The 22026-nt window shown below is 46.0% G+C and overlaps 1 pseudogene; it reads left to right on the top strand.

The window, feature by feature from the left end:
* Window positions 1-3413: 3413 nt before the first annotated feature.
* On the top strand, window positions 3414-7830 carry LOC125540320 (disease resistance protein RGA5-like; annotated as a pseudogene).
* Window positions 7831-22026: the final 14196 nt, after the last annotated feature.

Raw genomic sequence — 22026 nt, 5'->3', positions numbered from 1 at the left:
TCTCAAGGGCAGATGATAAGAGGCTAGAGAGTGAAGCTGCTCATTGCCTACCGTAGATAACTTTTCGGTTCCGGATTGTATCTTCTTATTTTCTGCTGTGTTGTGTCGAGGTCTCAAGGATGATTATGAAGATGTTGTTAAGAACATTTACCCTCGTCGATAATAAAGGAGTAGATCCCCGATTTCCGATTTCAGTATTGAAGCAAAATGTATTCCAAATGTTTTATAAGAAGGCGAGTCTCATCTCTCATCATCACTGTGGTCACTGCCGACTGCTACATAGGGCACCTAGGGCAATCTCAGCGTGTGTGTGTGACCAAATTAGCCCAACATTGATCAATTGGCACCGATGTCGATTTTCCTTCTTTCTTTTGAGAATACCATGTCAAATCTTTTATTTCTCTCCGGTGTGGCCATTTTTCACTTCTGCTGCAACATGGGCCTGATATCGAGCCGCTGCCGAACAGGCGAATCGTGTTGTCCCATCTCTCTCGAGTACGTGCTCAAGCATCTTTTCAATTTTTGGGAGATCTACAGCCGCAACCTCGCTATCTTCATGGACGGCGTTCAAGCGTCAACTCGGCCCGACCTACGACATGCCGTCGCCAAGCTACACGCACCAATAAGATGAAGAACAAGGCCCCTACTACATCGCAGATGGAAACGCCCCATCTTCCCTCCAATCGAAATCTTGAAGACTCCAGGTAAGATGAGGCATCGAGCCCGCGCTGCCTCAGGTCTGGCAGCTGGAATCTGCCTTCTCTGACAACCTAGCTTTATGATTTCTGAAGTGGGACATCGGGCAACCGGGCGGCCGGGTGCTTCTCATATGAATTGGGAGGCCGCCGCGATGCCACACAGTACCATCGGCGCATCCACACATCCTGTATACCGATGCAGAGGATGGGCTTTAGTCGACAGTGGAGGATGGGCTTCATGGACGCTGGTAGTAGTTCTCCAACTATCCCTTAATCTATCGAATCAACTGAATCGTCATTTGATCACTCTTCCAGTACCGCGGGCGCTCCCAGTTGACGGGGCCATGGTGCACACTGCCACCAGGTCGCCCTTGCTGATTGTGTCCATGACTATATCTCGGTGACTTTTGCCCACTGCTGCCCGTAGTTTGTGCGCTACTGGTCTGCTCGCCGTCATCACTTTGGTTAGGCATCCTCTTCCGAATAAGCATATATCTTGCTAAGTTACTCATTTTAGATGTGAACTCCTTTCCTGAAAAAAATGTTAGATGTGAACTCACGCGCGTACTTTTTATTCAGTATGTTTCTGATGTGATAACTTAACTCACAAGGGCAGAAGTAGTTTTATCATTGTGCTTCTTATGTGAGATGTTAACTGACAATTTCAAAGAGCTGGGAACTGAAGAATTCATTGAGCATGAACAGAATATTCAAGCAGAGCGATCATCTTCTATGATTTTCTTCGATGACTTGCTAATTAAGATACCCCTCATTGCTAAAATCAATTATGTCTTGAGGAAGCAAAATGGTCTCACATGGTTGTTCTTACCAGGGCAATTATTTTTCTGTTTCAGTACTTTATATTACTCTGAAACTTACCTTCGTTGAGACACGCATGCATTGCATTGAGGTTGACTATGGTTTGAATGATTGTTTTATTCAGAGTATTCTCTTCTTTTTTTTCAGTGCAAGAAGCAATAGGAAGAAGCTACAGACGGTACAAACTTAGTCTCAGGACTTTCTATCCCTTTAGTCCCGGTTCAATCCAGAACCGGGACAAAAGGCCCTTACGAACCGGGACTACAGACCCTTTTTCTACCAGTGATGTTGTACATGGCGAGAGTGGGAGCGCATGCATGTACATGACGAGAGTGGCAGGGTGTCCATTACACGTACGTACGGCAAAGTGCTGACGGATTTACATCTATGTTCTTTTCTTGCATCGATGTACATGTACATGTACATCTGAGCTCCATATAATTGGGAAAAAATGTAGGAGTACAAGTACATATCTATATCTATATCTATATCTATATTTATACTTAATAATAAAACAAGTTGCGGCGAATCAACCTGTGGTTGAGTTGGTTAGGTGGACAGTCGTATCCCCAATCCACCAGGGTTCAAATCCTGGTGCTCGCATTATTCTTGGATTTATTTCAGGATTTCCGCCGATGCGCTGTATATGAGCGCTTGTGTCTGTACTGATGCTCAAATAAATAAAGCAAGTTGCGTTTCTCCGATTTTTTTATCCGTTCACCAATGTAAAGTTTTTTTTCTATCCAAAGTGATACTTAATTTTTGTACATTCGTCTGCTATAAAAGAAAAAAGAATCTTCGTACAGGGACCGCGCACGCTCTGGCCAGGCCAAGCCAACCCACCTGTTTATCTGCCCAGGCAGCTGCGAAAGCCTATTTGCCGCACGAAGCATCAAATAGCTGGAGCTTCGCACAGGACGCCCAACACTGGACCGGCCCATTTGATTTTTTTCTCTTTATTCTGTTTCTATTTTTTCCCGTTCCTTTCTCCTTTTCTTTCCTGATTCTTTATTCTTTCCAAATTTTCGATTATTTTCCCTTTTCTCAAGAAATCGGGTCCTGTTTTGTATAGATTTGAATTAGCTTTTTTTAACCCCTGCTTCTTGTTATCATACAGCATGCAAATCTTTTTTTTTGAAACTTTTGTTACAATAAAGAATACCCCAATTTGCCTACATGATTTTTTGATAGTTTTTGTATTACTATCATGCAGATTTTTGTATTATTAATCTTTAATCAATCTCCCCGCAAAATAATAATAATCTCTAATCAACCTATGGCCTGTGTTGTGTAAACATTGCCGGTTGCAGTTTACAAATGGTCTGTACCTGGTCCTGCTACGAGGCATCTCCCGTACCGACAGACCATCCGTCTCATCAAATAACCAGGTGCCTGGGCCTGCCATGTGGGTGCTTTATTGCGTCTACCCACCCTACGTATCGACCTTCTGCATACTTCTACGCATACACAGAAAAGCCGAATACCCGAATATCTGTCGCTCGCACATGCATCATTACATGGCGACATGACACATTCAAACAGCTGAATCTATGGTCTGGATAATGGGATCATATAGTAGTATGACCCAAAACGCTGCTTCCAACTAACTCTTGCTTCACACAGATAGAGCACCCGGATGCCGGATCCGTGTCCTCCCCGCCACATTCCTTCTCCCCCGACCGCCTCCGGCTCGCTGCCGCGCAATCTGCGACCTCCCCGTACATCTCATTTCTTCACCATATCAAGGTAACAGACCAATCGCCACTGCGGAGGATCCCAACCCCTCGCCATGCACCAGTTAATTTCTTTTTTTGATCTCTTTATTTATGACACCAACTAACCTCTGTTTCACTCTGTCTGTAGCCAGTCAGCCGCCAAGCCAAGAGAGCATGCGAGATGGCCAGCGGAATCGTGACCGTGGCGAGCGGGGTGATGAACCCCCTCATCGGCAAGCTCACCACACTCATGGGCGACGAGTACAACAAGTTCAAAGGGGTCAAGAAGCAGGCCTCCTTCCTCAAGAAGGAACTCAGCGCCATGAACGCCGCCCTCCACAAGCTCGACCCTCATGGATGATGAGCTCGAGCTCAAATGTCAAGCTCGATCCGTCGGTCAAGGAATGGAGAGACGATGTCAGGGAGATGGCCTACGACATGGAGAATTGCATCGATGACTTCATGCGCCACTGTCGGGTCGATGATGCCAAGGCGGGCTTCATTAAGATTACTGCTCGACGCATCAAGAAGCTGCGACTGCGACAACGCCTTCGCATAGCCCACCGGATGGAAGAGCTCAAGACCCTTGCAATAGAGGCAAATGCTCGGCGCGAGAGGTATAACATTGATGACTGGAAGCCTGCCTCTGGTCCCGTGCGTGTTGACCCTCGGCTGAAAGCGGTCTACAAGGAGGCAGAAACTCTCGTGGGCATTGATGGCCCAAGAGAAGAGGTCGCCACTCGGTTGCTGGATAGTCGGAAGAAACTCAAGGTGGTATCCATTTTTGGGTTCGGTGGTCTTGGTAAAACTACACTCGCCAAACAGGTGTATGACAAGATTAGCTCACAATTCGATTGCAAAGCATTCCTTTCAGTTTCACAAAGGCCTGATATGACTGAGCTACTCAACAATTTACAACTGAAGCTTAAGATGAAGGATCCTGATTCATCTCGTACTCGCAAGGTTGACGACATCATTGAAGAGCTAAGGGAACATCTGAAAAAGAAAAGGTATTACCTGTCAATAGTCACTTGCATGAGCTACTCGTGTTAAATGTGAGCTAAGTAAATGGTTAGCGTATATATATATTTGATGCTGAATTTTGTCCATCCAAGCCGCACGTTGATTGTTTTGTTCTTTGTGTTTTTAAGACAGAAATTGAAAATCAGAAAGAAAATAAATGTGGAAAACATATATCTTTCGAAAAATCGGTTAAAGCATCGGTATGTTTTCCATCTAGTGTCATATTTGCTACTCGCTCCGTCCCATAATATAAGAAAGTTTTCGAAGCTGTTTTATCTTGAAAAATGTTCTAATATTATGGGACGGAGGGAGTATAGGATATTAGTGAGAAGTGCTTTTTCAAAAGAAAGGCCTTCAAATATCTTTGTGGCCCATATGTGCTAAAGCGGTCTGAAGTTTTGATAGAGTTTGTACATTTAGGGTTAAACATACCCCTATGTTCCTTTTTTCTGGTGAAAGTTGTTAACCTAAAGATTGATTTATGAGGTCACATTCACATGCACAGTACTGATTTTTGTCCGTGCATTTGAGATTTGTGATTGTTTTCTTATTTTGGGTCTTTGGGATACACATGGATACTTATAGAGAAAAAAATGTAGCAGAGATACAATCATTAGAATGATTGGTTGAAGTTTTGGTATATTTTCCATCTAGCGTAAAAATTGCTAGGTTGTCTTAGAAACAATGTTGGCACTGCTCTATGCCTTTAGTAAAGAGAGCTCTTTTAAAAGAAAGACTTTGGAGTGCCTATGTGATCCTTATGTGCTAAATGGTTATATGTTTTCATATTACTTTTCCATTCAATATGATAATTCATAGCTTTTCAGAAAATTTCCTATTTATTATGGAACTTATTTTGTGAAAATTATGATGATCTTGTCTATAATTAATTAATTATATTATAATGTATTTGACCTCTGCAAACATTTGAATCGGTACCTTATTGTTGCTGACGATGTGTGGGATCAATCAGCATGGAATACTATTAGTTGTGCTTTCCGAGAAGATGATAATGGAAGTAGAGTAATAGTTACAACACGAGTGGAACGTGTGGCTGGCGCAGCCTGCCAGAATGATTGTGAAGGCATTTATAAACTGAAACCCCTCAATGAACAAAACTCAAGAATGCTATTACTTAATAGAATATTTGGATCCGAACATGATTGTCCATTCCAACTTGAAGAAGTTGTGGCTGAGATTTTGAAGAAGTGTCATGGATTGCCACTTGCAGTTATCACAATAGCTAGCCTATTAGCCAGTGAAGAAAGATCAAGGAACGCCTGGGAGAGTATAAGGGGTTTTTTGGGCACCCAGACTTCTGCAAATCCCTCCTTGAGAGAGATGAAGAGTATATTAAACCTTAGCTACATGCATCTTCCTGCTCGGCTACGGGCATGTTTATTGTACCTTGGTATGTATCTTGAGGATCGCAAGATCTTAAGGGATGATCTGGTCCGGCAATGGATAGCTGAAGGCTTGCTTGTTGGTAGTTTGCACGTGCAAGATTTGGAGGCTGTTGGTAGAAATTATTTCAATGAACTTATCAATAGAAGCATGATTCGGCCTTGTGAAACACATTATGGAGAGGTGTTGTCTTGTAGAGTACATGATATTATGCTTGATTTGATCCTAAGCAAGTGTGATAGAAATAACTTTTTAAGTGTGGCATACAGTTATGAAGGCATGGCAAGACTGCATGGCTGCAAGTATAAGGTCCGTCGAATTATCGTTGAGCTCGATGGCTGGTGGTGGAGCAACATATGGACCAACTATTGATGTTAAGCTATCACAAGTTCGGTCCTTTACACTGTTGGGGAACTCCATGCCTCCTCTCGTGTTGTTCAAGTATCTGCGGGTGCTCAGGATTGATGGCAGCGCCTGGGTAAACGTGGACACCCTTGACCTCACCAGTATTAGCCAATTATTTCAATTGAGGTATTTGTATGTTTTGGGACCAAATGCCGTACAGCTCCCTGAACTTCAAGGACCCTTTTTTACTTGGAGACGTTGCACATACATTCAGAGCTGAAGAGCATCCCCTTAGATATAGTCCACTTGTCCCGCTTGTCCTATCTTTATATTCTTTATTGCAACCATGGACTACTCTCTGAATGGATTGGTAATATGAAATCACTGAACAGTCTGAGAATACCGGTAGGCATGGGGACCGGTCAAAGGGAATTGAATGGGAAGAACGGTATTATAAGTCTCATTGAGCTGGCCAATCTCAGGGACCTAACAATCAATTTGTGGTCTTTGGAGAAGCCAGAACTTGATGCTTTGGTCTGCTCCATCGGAAAGCTCTGTAACCTAAAGTATCTTCAATTCGATATGGGCGTTATATTTTGAAATCCATAGCCAGATGGACTCATTATGCAATCCTTTCCAACACATCGAGAAATTGCATGTGTTCATGTTGAATTTCCCTAGAGTTCCTATATGGATGGGTGGTCTCCATTGCCTTCACATCCTTTACCTGCGTGTGGAGGAGACCTCAACTGACGAGGTTCGTCTTCTTGGAGAGCTTCCTTCCCTCGTTAAACTCATATTCAGTCCGTCACATATCTCTAAAGAATGGGCTATACTAGGCCCGGGACTATTTCCCGTTCTGGAGTACTTTGAATTTTGGACTGAGGAAGACGCTATGGCATATTTGGGATTTGAGGCGGGGGCCATGCCCAACCTACAAACCCTCTCTCTCTATACCAAGGAGTGGGGCGGTAGTACACCAGTCGGCATGAAACACTTGCTACGCCTACGGAAGATCTATCTTATTAGTGGGGTTGGCTCCCAGGATGCAACCATACTTTCTGCGTTCAGGGATGCCTTATCATTACACCCCAACCACCCTTCCGTTGAATATAATAGTCACAAACAGTTGGAATTTATCAGGTTGTGCGACCAATCTGTTTTACCAACAATGAGCTGCTCAATAGCCTTTTATTAGTGATGGATATGCAGAGTTGGAAATCTCATGGCGCTGTCTGTGAGTTGCATGACCTTGTAGAGCACCAGCAGGGAGCTAGTTAGCATCATTGTAGGAAGAGTGTGATTGTTTCTTCAGCTGGCTGCCAAAGTATGGAGACTGATGTGAAAGGAATGTAAAGAAAATCCTGAGTTTTGTGGAAGGCTCACTTTGCATATTTCCTGAAGCAGGTAATGGCCCAGTTATGTTACAGTTATCTTTCTTCATTAGCAATACCATTTTATTCATGTTTGATGCTTAACTTCCAGTTATGTTTCAAGAATTACAGTTTGAGATGTACTAGTGAACTTCGTATAATCATCTTTCGCCTCTTTTCCTAATAAACTCTTGTTGCTAGTCATGGATCTGAATTAGAATAGAGAAATAACGTTTGTGAATATGCAGCAATCATTAACCTGATGTTGGTTTTGTCCTGGCCATAGTTGCTGCCCCGAACATTGCTTGGAATGTAAAATGCCACAATCTTTTATGCTTGGGTGATGATGAATGAATGATATATCTTCAAGTTTGTTCTTCTGTTCTTTTTTTACTTCTTGACAGAGAAGCTGCCATCAGAAGGAAGGCTCCAATGAACCTCGGCTCTGGTTGAGCTTGGTCCTACAGCGCTCGATGCAACCTACCCTGGCTGCTTTTCGGGCGGTCCTGCAGTCAGTCGATGGATGCCAAGTCTACGGTGCTGGACAGTGGTGATTGATGCTCGTTGTAATGTTTTGGATAGTTATTATTCACAAGCCCTGCCATATTTATTGCTGCTTCTAAGATTCAGTCGTGTGTATAAACCTTTTGGCTACATTCTACTAATCTATACTAGCGTTACCAGCACGGCGACACGCCGCGCCTGTTGATACGGTGTGTCTATATGAAGTGTGTTTAACATTTATTGTAATTGTCAGTAATACCTAAGCTAACAGAATCATGTAGGTAAGACCGTGGACATAAGAAGATAAGTTGGAAAGAGATGCCCTCACATGTGAACATTCATATCACACATGAATCTAGCTTTGCTCAACATCATACAGGAATAGTGTCGCACCAGATATAACTTTATGTATAAAATCAGTACATTTAGACGAAAAGCCAAAAGCTTAATTTGAAAGCACTCCTTCCTCAAACGCAAAAAAAGAAAGAAAGAAAGCACTCCTTCCCGGTCAGGCGGTTGCACAGAAAAATTGCACCACCGCAGGTCTGATACATTTACTCTGTATCTTCCCCATCCAAAAATTCATTGGTTTACTTTGACACCATGAAACAACCAGAACGAAAAATGGTCAGAAGATTAAAAATTCAAATCCAAAGGCTCACCCGCACGCGAGCAAGGAGAGCGCCGGTCGCGCATACTGTGCAAAAGCAGAACTACCGGCTGCTGGTTCGCTGCCTCTCCCTGCAGAACAGAAGCCCTGGCGCTCTTGATCTCTCCTCCTCCGACGCAGCCGCCACGGTGCCCGTCCAAACGCGAGGTCATCTCGCAGTACCACGAACACTCGGCTCCAAGTACATTGGTCACATATCGATGCGTGACTGCAGGTGCAGTGCCAAGACATGGATGCACAATGCGGATCAATCAATCGATTGCTATAAAAGTATGAACCCAGCCACATGAGAGAAGCATCAGCGTTTTCTCACCGATGTCGGAGCGAGGACCCTGGCAGCAACCGACGCCTGATCGAGTCGGAAGGGTTGAGGAGACGAAGGAGGCCACAGCGGCAGCGGCGGCGGCAGGTCCACTGGCCTGGCCTCCGCGCTGCGCAAACCTGTAAAACACATTGAAATAGATCATCATCTAAACTCAGAAAATTAGGACTTTGGTGACAGAGGACCATCCAGCCAACCATGTACAAAGAGAAACCCATGTACAAAGAGAAACAAAAAGTTCAGGAAGGAGCAGTGGCCTTGGGCATGGTCCTGGTAGCCTTGGGCATCCGTCAATGGTGTAAGCGACCAGTTGGAAGTAGGAAACAAGCTGGAGGAGGTTCGAGGTGAGGCATGACATCTGAGCGGCGAGAAGCTGCAGAGATGGAAGACGATGTGATTTGACCTTCAGGTGAACCGACACGTCGGGAGCCAGGCCGCGGCGCATGGGCGGCCGTGTGCAGGGAGCGCGTGCGCAGGCAGGGGAAATGCGGCGGCGCGCGGCCCTGCCGTCGGAAGTGGTACCTACATGAAGATCGCCATGACGGCAGGGTGACGAGATGTCGGTGCCGATGGTGGTGGCGCTTGGCTGTCCAGGTGGTATGTCGGCGGCCGATGCGGTGTGGCAGCTGGGCGCGATGGGGGCGAGAGGAGGGGAGGGGGAGGGGGATAGCGATGGCAGTGGTACCAACTACGACGAACCATCAATAAGTACGGGCACTAATGAGCAAGTAGCCCAAACCGAAACACAAAGAACAACAACGGGGAGTGACTGTATTTATAGGAGCTCCAAGAGGATCAAAGAACCAATTGGAGCACAACCACCTGGGACCGAAATGCCCAGAAGCCTCGACCAAAGCGGTGACCGCCTATATATGCGAAGCCGATCACGAGGGTGCACGTGCTGCAGAACGAAGCCAAGTAGTGATCGGTCACCCTCGTGGCAACCTCTTTTTTTTTGCATCAGTACAGACATAAGCGTTCATATAAACGCGCATACATTTATTCCTATGAACGCATACACGCACACCCTACCCCTATGAGCACCTCCGAGAAACTGAGCCGGCATATCATCTTGAGATTTACGAAGTCACCGTAGACGCCTCGTCGTCGACGGAAACGTCTCCTCCCACTGAAAGCGCATCACCGAAAATTCTAGAATAAATCCAGCCAGGATTTGAACCCTGGTGGGTTGGGGATACCACTGTCCACCTAACCATCTCAATCACAGGTTGGTTCGCCTCTCGTGGCAACCTCAGAGCAGATCACAAGAACATGCAAGAGGAACAGGCCGGCCTACCAACGCAAATGTGCGAGAAAGAAATAAGAAAGAGAAAAAAAAAACAAACGGCCGTCAATAGGCTGTGAAAAAAGTAAAAAAGAAATCTCAAACAAAAAATTTAGTGAGAAATAGGGTGAACAAAAATTGCAACGCACACCCGTAATTGTACACGCCGATGGAGAGGACGTTGAGAAAATTTGCATCTAAACACTATGTCCACGCACCACATCGATCCTACCTCTCCATGTCCCAAAGTAATGCACGTGTCACCCATACATAGGTTCTTAGGTCACTTTCACCCAAGTGGTGAAACATGGGGGCAAAATCATCCCCGGATATAGGGGCTTGGTTATTGAGTCCGCCCCATGATCTCCGTGCGGACTGGTTGTCGAAACCTGGGACATGTTCAGATAGTATGTTGTTTGGGTCTCTATATTTGTATCTCTCTTCTTCATATATATCCGAGTGCGTCTCCCTTTTCTCATTTATTTATTGCTGGGAAACCCATTTAATTTGGAGGTTTTCTTTGTGGAAGGTGAAGTTCGGGCAACACAGTGACGGTTTTGCTGACAAGTGCAGTCTGCAGGTTGTATACCTATGACTATGAGTCTTCCTGAAGATGTCTTTACAGGCATCCTGATATGATCTGACACGGTATTACTGGATTTTCCATCGGTTTGCTTTTCTGGCTTTCCCCGATTATATTGTTGATTCTTGTGCCTGTGATCTTTGTTGATCTGTCGGTTGTTCATAACCTGGGGCTTTGTTCCTATTGTTGATCTGTCAGTTGTTCATAACCTGAGGCTTTGCTCATGTTGTCGAGTCTTGTATACGTGATCCTTGTTGATCTTTCGGTTATGAAATCACAGCAGAAATTTCTTGCTGTGAGTGTGCATGGTTTGGTATATCTCTGAAGCAATATATATGTCTCTGTCTGAAACCTGTGACACAATCTTGACAATGGAACGCTTAGCCCAGTTCATGCATGTTGAGTACTCCCTCTGTACCTAAATACTTGTAGTTAGTTCTCCCCAACTACAAGTATTTAGGTACAGAGGGAGTATTAGTAATCGGTATGATATACTACTCGAGATGTATGTTTAGTACTCCTAATTGGTTTGATATCTCCAGGAATGGAATGCACATGTGAAAGCCTGACATTGATCAGTGCAAGCAAGATAAGTAACCCACCTCTTTGATATAGTTTTCTGCATGTTCAGGAATAGACCTGTAACTGAATTTTCTGAATGTCTCTGTAGCTAAGCAGAGGCTTCAGAGAAGAGAGCAGGATCTGCAGAGGCAAAATGAGGTAGAGAAGGAAGCAGAAGAAGCCGGTATCGGCAACTAGGATGAAAAATCATTGTCTTGTCGGTCTCTGGCCGGACGACGGCACAAGGTCGATTATATCTTCTTAAAGGTGTTGCTGCGGACGAAGTGGACTTAGACGTATGTGTTTTTCATATCTTGTAATGGTTTGATCATGATCACATTTGTTTTGTACCCTGCTTAATAATTAACAAAAATAACTGTGTGATGCAAAGGCCGGGGTTTCAACCTACTCTTCCAAAAAAAGAAAGAGGTAACACTTTCAGACTTGGGAGTATACATATAGGTTCCTTGAGAAAGTGGAAATGTAGCTCTGGAGCTGCTTAATAATATTTGTGGTCATAATGGTAGCAAGATATCATCATCGTAATGTTGTACTTCAGTACAGAAGCATTATCAGCATTGTGTCACAGGAATGACAAGACGATTTTTTTTTGAAATACAATCTTTTTAATAACGAATTCCAAAAATATATGACATAATTGTAAATTGCAAATATATAACCCCTTGGGCTTCGTGTAGGCCGAAAAGGTTGACTTCGGGCTTCTGTAGGCCGAAAAGCTCATTTCGGCCAGGCATGATGGGCCGAAGACCAGCCTGCCTGAGCCGAAGAGACACTCTTCGGTTTTTACCAGGCCGAAGTTACTATCTTCGGCTTTTATCTGGCCGGAGAGTGCGTGGAGTATCTGGCCGAAGAGATCTAGACAGGCTCATCGATAGCTAGATAAGAGCTGAAGATAGTAACTTCGGCCTGGTAAAGAGTGTCTCTTCGGCCCATGCGCGGCTGAAATGGTCTCTTCGGCCTACAGAAGCCCGAAGACAACCTCTTCGGCCTACAAGAAACCGACCGGGTCATATATTTGCAATTTACAAATTATGTCATATATTTTTGTAATTTGTTGTTAAAAAGGTTATATTTTTTTTAAAATCTAACAAGACCAACTGTGATACTGATGCTAGTACGAACTGACGACAGAAAGGATGACTAGTCAGATACATACATCTCTGTAACTGAATTGTCTGAATATACCTCTGTAGCTATTTTTTCCCCCCAAAAGTGGCCGTGTCCTATGAGTCGAACTGCATAGCATATTATTCTGTTGGCGACAACTTGATCATCTGGCTGGAACTCGCCAACCGCACCGACGATCTCGGCCGGCGAGGATGTACCCTGCCTTTGCCGTGCCAACCCTCGGTTGCGTACATGTTCGACCAGGCCCTCGGAGCACGTACGTAGTCACCAGTCGGTTTCGCCGACGACCACGTCGGTCGGACATCCTTAGCATCACACGCTCAACATGGGCCAAGAGCGGCGGGCCCCAGGTGAGTGCAGCATCGTGCTCCAAGGGCCCGGACCGGCACCGCGGCGACGAGCTCCACCGCCTAGCTTGTCCACGCTTCTGGCAATGCTGAGCATATTTATGTCGACGACGACGCAGCCCTGGCGTCTGACTCCGTGCGATCTCGCTTCGATGAGTCCCTCCATCGTGCCATGACGTTCGTCGAGCACCTCCCTGGGCGTGGCTGAGCGCGGCGCGCATGGCGTACATGTCGATCACCACGATGCATGGCGACGGCGTTCCGTGCGGTGCAGCCCTATCATGCCTATCCATTTAGGCGTGCATCCGGCTGCGCGCCGAGAAGGGCATGGGCACATCCGCACATGGCCGAAAGCAGTGAGCCCCAGGTGAGCGGACCGGCATTCCGCTTACCGGCACGGCCGACCATGCCGTCTCATATTGACTTGGCACTGAAATACATAATGCAGGTGGCACTGCAGAGACTACACATGTATTGCCGCAACACTGACAGCCACCACCCAAGAAAATGGTGTCCGGGGCAGCTCCGCCTCAACCTCAAGGCCCACTGAGGGAGTCCTGTATTAGGGGGTGTTCGGTTAGCCGGACTATACCTTGAGACGGACTCCAGGACTATGAAGATACAAGATTGAAGACTTCGTTCCGTGTATGGATGAGACTTTCCTTGGCGTGGAAGGCAAGCTTGGCGATACGGATATTCAAGATTTCCTACCATTGTAACCGACTTTGTGTAAACCTAACCCTCTCCGGTGTCTATATAAACCGGAGGGGTTTTAGTCCGTAGGACAACTTCATCATTCAACAATCATACCATATGCTATCTTCTAGGGTTTAGCCTCCTTGGTCTCGTGGTAGATCTACTCTTGTACTACCCATATCATCAATATTAATCAAGCAGGACGTAGGATTTTACCTCTATCAAGAGGGCCCGAACCTGCACTGGTAGAAAAAGGGCCTATAGTCCCGGTTCGTAAGGGCCTTTAGTCCCGGTTCAGGAACCGGGACTAAAGTGTCGGTACTAATACCTCCACCCTTTAGTCCCGGTTCAATCCAGAACCGGGACTAAAGGCCCTCCACGTGGGCAGTGCGCAGAGCCCAGTCAGGAGACCCTTTGTGGAGATCCTTTGGTCCCGGTTGGTGGCACCAACCGGGACCAATAGGCATCCACGCGTCAGCACTTCTATGGCTGGGGTTTTTGTTTTTTTTGAAAGGGGAGGGGGGTTGGGGGTTTTAGGGGGTTAATTTAGGTGTTTCATATATTGTGTTAGCTAGTTATAATTAATAGAGAGAAGTGTCCTCTGTTATGTTTGTGCTTGGTCGACGCTACGTACTATACATACGTATATAGAGAGGACTAGACACGCTAGCTAGCTAGTAAGCAAACGAAGGAAACAGAAGATCGTCATGAACATATATGCATATATACAGAGAGAAGTGATATCGACCACCTCTCCTTCTCCGAGAGATTGGTCGAACAACAAGTTCTCGTATATCTATCTGACACTACCGGCTACATATATACAGTAATTATCTCTTACAAATATAATCATACGGACTCAGGGTTAACATAGAATTCTCCGTCTTCAGGGATCACGTGGTCAAGAAAGAATGCCGCCAATTCCTCTTGAATTCCTCGCATGCGAGCTGGTGCTAGGAGTTCATCCCGCTTCCGAAACATCTAATTTAAAGAAGGGGGTCAATACATATATATATGAATGAATGAAACTCAACACAAATGATGGTAATAAAATAAAATTGTAAATGTTGTTATTTACGTACTTCATATTGTTCGTCAGTGTAGCCCCGCTCACAGGTCGTGTGGCGGATGGACTCGTAAACATAGTAACCACAGAAATCATTCCCTTGTTGCTGCCACAACCACTTTACAAGAAATAGAGGTTAATCAAACTGATAAGCAAGAATGCCAAATGGTATTGATGAAACTAGCACTTGAATGACTAGTAGATGCGCTTAAAATGCTACTATAGCTAGTACTTACTTTCGGGTGTCTAAATTGCAGCTCCTTCGGCAGTCCCGGAGCTTTTCTGGTGAATTTTCTCCAAACCCTGCCGGACAAAGAAAACAATTACTTGATATATCAGGAAATGAACAAAGTTGCTGATATGGTGGATAATGATCGATTTAACTTACTTCTCGAGTATTTGAGTCATGTCTGCATAGTCCTTGGGATCTTTTCGTCTTGAGTCTAAGACGGTTACTAGTCCCTGCTCAAGCTTAATATGTAGGAGAATATAGTGGAAACTGCACACGCATGCATAACTCATCAATTACATTACTATAACCTTAACTAATATATAAGGGAAACCGAATACGCACAAGACAGTAACACTCACTTGAAGTTGTAAGGAAAGAGTATTATATCTTTGTTTTGATTTATTATCAACGATTCTAGCATGCTGGCCTCGGTTTCTGCGGCATGAAATTTAACCTGAGTTGCATCTACGAGATTTGTGTTAATGAACCCAATATCACCGACTTGTCTTTTCTTCAATTCGATGATCTTCAATCTGCATAATATAGTGAGGATGATTATAAATACATGCAATGAAAGAGCTAAGCTATATAGAGAAACTTAATGACAGAAGTAGTACTACTTACAGACAGTAGCAGGTGACAGTTGCTTTATCGAGGGCCAATTGATTGAAGAACTGATAGAACTCCTCAAATGGAACAGGCAACAGATCAATTCCAACGAGGTCATGCTCCGGTTTAACTCTCGCAAACAAAGTACTCCTCCCCCCAGAGTCTCTGCAGATTTTCAAGTACCAATCATGCAATCTTCGCATCATCGTTGATAGAGATCTTTCATCTTTGACGAGAGGCTTCCCGTACTCGTATCTTTGTATCTGCACGTCCATGGGGTCATAATGTACTTCGTCGGGCAGGTAATCTGCAGGATTGCTATAACCGGGCACCATCCTCGGATCATTATCGACGTTGTGGCTAGGCACCTTGAGCGGGGGGCACGATTGCTTCGCTTGTTCGCCGAGCTGGGCAATTTTGTTTCCCAGCTCGTCGTTGTTTCAGCCTTTGATCACTGACAGTACTTCCCGACCGCTCCGCTTCGGCAAATTCCTTTCCAATAATGCGGTCATAGTTTCCTTTCGGCGAATCAGACTTCGGTGTTTTTGTCAGGGCAGCCAGAGTGCGCTTCACTTTCACCCGATCTACCTTCTCCTCCGGAGGTGGATGTTTCTTTGCTTTCACCCCTTCAAAGAATTTCTTCACTTCTTCTCGCGCAATCTCGGCGTTCTCCTCCTGGGTCCTCTCGTATGGTAACTTCTCTGGAGTCTTCAGAGAAGGACCGAATCTGTATGTCCTCCCGCCTCTGGTTGTACTGCTAGACGCCGACCGAGCAGACGTAGCGGTTGTCTTCTTTACTTGCTTAAGCGGCGGAGGAGAAGGACTACGACGCGCCGGATCAGCTGGAGCGGCGGCAGGTCTCTTCCGCCCTTGCTGACGAGGCGGAGAAGGAGGAGGCGGGCTGCTCGGGCGCGTCGGCGCAGGCGGAGAAGGAGGCGGAGTGCCGCCGCGCGCCGGAGAAGGAGCCGGCCGAGGGCCCTGATCGTCACTCGCCGGAGGAGGAGGAGGCGGTGGAGGCGGAGTGCCCTGACTCGCCGGAGGAGGAGGAGGAGGCGGTGGCGTCCAGTTCGGAAGGTTGATGAGGTCCTTCCGCCATAGGCATGGAGTCTTCAGAGCAGACCCCAGCCGAGTCTCCCCTTCACCGGTAGGGTGGTCAAGCTGGAGGTCCTCAAATCCCTCCGTTATCTCATCCACCATCACCCTAGCATATCCTTCTGGAATCGGCCGGCAGTGAAAAGTTGCGCCGGGTTCAGTAGGATAAACAGAGCCAACAGCCGCCTTGACCTTCAAATTCATCCATTGCGTCATAAGGTGGCAATTTTGAGACTCCGTGATAGCATCCACGGGATAGCTGGCAGGAGCCGTCAAGGCATGCTCTAGCTGAAGCAGCTCGGTGGAAGCCACGCTGCTTCTGCGCTGAGATGGCGTGGTAGCTTCGGGAGAGGCTTCGGCAGTACGTTTGCTGCGATTTGCTTCTCGTTCCTCTATCGCGTCCACCCTTGCTTGCAGCGCCTGCATTTGGGTCTGCTGCACTTTTTTCCTCCTCTCATGGGATTTGTAACCGCCTGCGTCCGGAAACCCAACCTTCCACGGAACGGAGCCTGGCGTGCCTCGTGTCCGTCCAGGGTGCTCAGGATTCCCGAGGGCCATTGTGAGCTCGTCGTTCCCTCTGTCTGGAAAGAACGTCACTTCCTGCGCTGCTTCGATATACTGCTTAAGCTTACTGACTGGTATGTCCATTTGATCGTTCGTCCAAATGCACTTCCCTGTTTCAGGGTCCAGGGTTCCGCCAGCCCCGAAGAACCAAGTCTGGCAACGGTCTGGCCAGTTATTTGTCTCTGGTTCGATCCCTTCATGAATCAGATCATTCTCACTCTTGGACCACTTAGGCCGGGCTACGAGGTAGCCACCTGACCCCGTGCGATGGTGAAGCTTCTTCTTCGCAGCATTTTGCTTGTTTGTCGCCGACATCTTCTTACTCTTTTCTGATGTCTTGTGGGCCACAAATGCGGGCCAGTGATCTCTGATCTTCTCATATCTGCCCTTGAATTCTGGTGTCTCATTTTTTTCGACAAACTTATTCAGCTCTTTCTTCCACCTCCTGAATAGTTCTGCCATCCTCTTCAGAGCAAAAGACTTGATTAATTTCTCTTTAACCGGGTTCTCTGGATTATCCTCAGGCGGTAGGGTGAAATTTGACTTCAGCTCAGTCCAAAGATCATTTTTCTGCATATCATTGACATAAGACACCTCAGGGTCTTTTGTAGCTGGCTTAAACCATTGCTGGATGCTTATCGGGATCTTGTCCCTAACCAGAACCCCGCACTGAGCAACAAATGCGCTCTTTGTCCGGAGGGGTTCAATAGGTTGGCCGTCGGGCGCGATTGCTATGATCTCAAACTTTTCATCCGAGCTCAACTTTTTCTTCGGGCCTCGTCTCTTTACCGAAGTTGTGCTCGATTCGGAGGGCTAGAAAAAAGAACAAAGACTTAATTAATATGTGTACATACCAAAACAATGAATGCATCAATCAGCTAGTCAGCATAGGCTTAACTAATATATATACCTGGCCGGACTCGGTTCGGTCACCGGAGCCGTCATCACGGTCTCCTTCTTGCACCGGCATTGGGTCACCGGAGCCGTCCTCATGTTCTTCTTCTTGCACCGGCATTAGGTCACCGTAGCCAGCTTGTTCACCCTGTCCTTCTAGACCATCGGTTTCGTTGAGAAACAACGAGATGACATCACTTCCTTCTGCGATTATGTCCCTCAACAACGCTTCTTTTGTTGCTTCGTCTAGGGCGGTGTCCATAGTTTCTACAAATATTTACAACATGGCAATTATTATTCAAACATGATAGATGGATATATTAGTGCCAAACGTAGAACTAGCTACCTAATCATAGTAAGCTATCGGGAGGGGGTATATATCGACAACGACGACACTACATCTATGTCCCTCGACGACCCTCGTTCCCGATAAAAAAAAGAGGAAGAAGAAGAAAAATAAGAGGAGAAGAAAGAATAGAGGAGAAGATCTCCTCTATTCTTTCTTCTCCTCTTTTTTTCTTCTTCCTCTTCTTTTTTTATCCTCTTCTTCCTCTCATGTTCGATAGGATCGCCGAGGGGTCGGGAGGTTGCGTAGTGTCTCAGGATTCAACAAAACCATGTCTTCATCATTAGGCGAAAGTAACATGTGCATGATGGTACGAAGCTCTTCAAAGTTGTTCTGGAACGGACTCCCAGATAGGATAATCCGCCTTTTGGTACAAAGTTCAGCAAGAGCCTTCCGAATATCGCTATTTGGAAGGCCTTTGCTGAATTGGTACCAAAAGGCGGATTATTCTATCCGGGACTCCATTCCAAAACAACTTTGCAGAACTTCGTACCAACATGCCCTGGTTACTTCCGGCTAATGATGAAGGCATGGATTTCTTCAATACTTTGACACTAGGAAACCTCTCTCGACCCCTCGGCGATCCTCGACCCCTCGAACCCTCGACGACCCTGGAACCCTCGACCCCTAGACGACCCTCTTCTTCCTCTCATGTTCGAGAGGATCGCCGAGGGGTCGGGAGGTTGCCTAGTGTCAAAGGATTCAACAAAACCATGTCTTCATCATTAGGCGAAAGTAACATGTGCATGATGGTACGAAGCTCTTCAAAGTTGTTCTGGAACGGACTCCCAGATAGGATAATCCGCCTTTTGGTACAAAGTTCAGCAAGAGCCTTCCGAATATCGCTATTCGGAAGGCCTTTGCTGAATTGGTACCAAAAGGCGGATTATTCTATCCGGGACTCCATTCCAAAACAACTTTGCAGAACTTCGTACCAACATGCCCTGGTTACTTCCGGCTAATGATGAAGGCATGGATTTCTTCAATACTTTGACACTAGGAAACCTCTCTCGACCCCTCGGCGATCCTCGACCCCTCGAACCCTCGACGACCCTGGAACCCTCGACCCCTAGACGACCCTCTTCTTCCTCTCATGTTCGAGAGGATCGCCGAGGGTTCGGGAGGTTGCCTAGTGTCAAAGGATTCAACAAAACCATGTCTTCATCATTAGGCGAAAGTAACATGTGCATGATGGTACGAAGCTCTTCAAAGTTGTTCTGGAACGGAGTCCCAGATAGGATAATTCGCTTTTTGGTACAAAGTTCAGCAAGAGCCTTCCGAATATCGCTATTTGGAAGGCCTTTGCTGAATTCGTACCAAAAAGCGGATTATTCTATCCGGGACTCCATTCCAGAATAACTTTGCAGAACTTCGTACCGACATGCCCTGGTTACTTCCGGCTAATGATGAAGGCATGGATTTCTTCAATACTTTGACACTAGGAAACCTCTCTCTACTTCCGGCTAATAAGAAGAAGAAGAAGAAGAAGAAGAAGAATAAAAGAAGAAAAAAAAGAGGAGAAGAAGAAAGGAATAGTGGAGAAAAGAGAAAATAGAATATATTCTATTTTCTCTTCTTCTCCACTATTCCTTTCTTCTTCTCCTCTTCTTTTTCTTCTTTTTTCTTCTTCTTATTTATTTCTCCTCTTCTTTTCGGTAGAGGAAACCCTAAATAGCTAGCAAGTATCGTGGGTGTGAGATACATGTGGCCTTCGGTGTCGGACACTACATCCACGTCCCACAAGTGACGTGGGGGTCGAAGCCCGCGCCACTTGTGGGATGTGGATGTAGTGTCCGACACCGACGGTACATGTATCTCACACCGACGATACTTTCTATTTAGGGTTTCTCCTCTACCGCTCGGCGACCCTCTCGACGACCCTCGTTCCCGATAGAATAAAGAGGAAGAAGAAGAAGAAAAAAGAAGAGAAGAAAGAATAGAGGAGAAGACTTCCTCTTCTTCCTCTCTTCTTCTTCCCCTTCTTCCTCGCCTCTCTCATGAATGTCCGGCGTTCTCGACCCCCCCCACGTGTCGAAGAAAAAAAAGAAGAAGAAAAATAGGAGAAGAAGAAAGGAATAGAGGAGAAAAGAGAAAATAGAATATATATTCTATTTTTCTCTTCTTCTCCTCTATTCCTTTCTTTTTCTCCTCTTCTTTTTCTTCTTTTTTCTTCTTATTTATTTCTCCCCGTCTTCCTCTCCCCCCTCGGCGACCCTAGACCCCCTCTCGACCCCCTCTTCTTCTCCCTCTTCTAATTCATTTGTTCATATGAATACACAAACATTTTCATATTTACAATAATTAATATCACCAAAAAAATCTATGAACAGAAAAAATCCTATATTCTTTCTTCTCCTTCATATTTACTATTTTTTGCATATGAACAGAAAAAAATCTATGAAAAAAATCATATGAAAAAAATCCTATATTCTTTCATATTTACTATTTTTTGCATATATACATGAAAAAAAGCATATAACAGAAAAAAAAGCATATAACAGAAAAAAAAGCATATAACAAAAAAAAATATGCTAGCTAGGGCACCGCGGCCGGACCAGAGGACGACGGTGACGGCGACGCGGGCGACGGCCACGGCAACGATGGGGCGGGCGGGCGACGGCGACGGCGACGATGGGGGCGGGCGGGCGACGGCGACGGCGACGGCGGGGCGGCGCGCGGCGCGGGCGACGGCGACGATGGGGGCGGGCGGCGTCGGGGCGGCACGCGGCGCGGGCGACGTGGGCGGGCCGGGGCGGCACGCGGCGCGGGCGACGGTGACGATGGGGGCGGGCGGCGTCGGGGCAGGGACGAGGGCGGTGCGGGGCGGCGCAGGGACGAGGGCGACGGCGACGGGGGCGGGCCGGGGCGGCGCGCGGCGCGGGCGACGGCGACGATGGGCGCGGGCGACGGCGACGATGGGGGCGGGCGGCGTCGGGGCAACTGCAGGATGAGAATGAAAAAATGCTAAGTGCTTCCTTATATAGAACAGGCTTTAGTCCCGGTTCGTGGCAGCAACCGGGACCAAAGGTGGGCATTAGTCCCGGTTGGTGCCACCAACCGGGACCAATGCCCTTGTGCGCCCCGCGACCAGAAGTTTAGTCCCACATCGCTAGCTGAAGGGCGCCGATACTGGTTTATAAGCGCTGCTCTACCTCCCCTTTCGAGCTCCTCTGAAATGCAGGCTTTCGGGCCTAAACTGCTACTGCCTGTGGGCCTGTTGGGCCTCTGCGGGCCTGAATCCTGGCCCATGTAGGGTTTCTAGTCGTATTCAGGCCGTGGAGGCCCAGTAGGTGGCATTTTTTTTGGTTTTTTCTTTTCTATTTCTACATTTTTTTGGTTTTTTATTTTTTTGTTTCTACTTATAACTAAATAATTACAGTTTTTTTAGTGATTTCTTTTTGCTTTTAGGTCACAAAAATTATAAACTTTCTGTTAGTGCCATTAGTTTTAAATTTTAAATAGTTTAAATTTGAATTTTTAAAAATTTGTGTGAATCACTAGTTTATGAATAAATTTACTATAAAATTAGAATTTTTTTCTTCTTTGCTATTTATTTTTTATTTATACTTACAATTAAATACTTATAGTTTGATTTTAGGTCACACAAATTATATTCTTTTTGCTATTGAAGAATATTATAGTTTTATTTAGTTGATCATAACATAATATTTTAATTGATTGTTTTTATTTTCATAAAAGTTTTGTAGTTCATTCTGTTTGCTATTAATT

Source organism: Triticum urartu, chromosome 1A (assembly GCF_056163025.1).
Source record: "Triticum urartu cultivar PI428250 chromosome 1A, HENAU_Tu73, whole genome shotgun sequence".
In the NCBI taxonomy this organism is placed as follows: domain Eukaryota; kingdom Viridiplantae; phylum Streptophyta; class Magnoliopsida; order Poales; family Poaceae; genus Triticum; species Triticum urartu.
The sequence above is the reverse complement of the archived record's forward strand: the minus strand, read 5'-3'. Positions and strand labels throughout refer to the sequence as shown.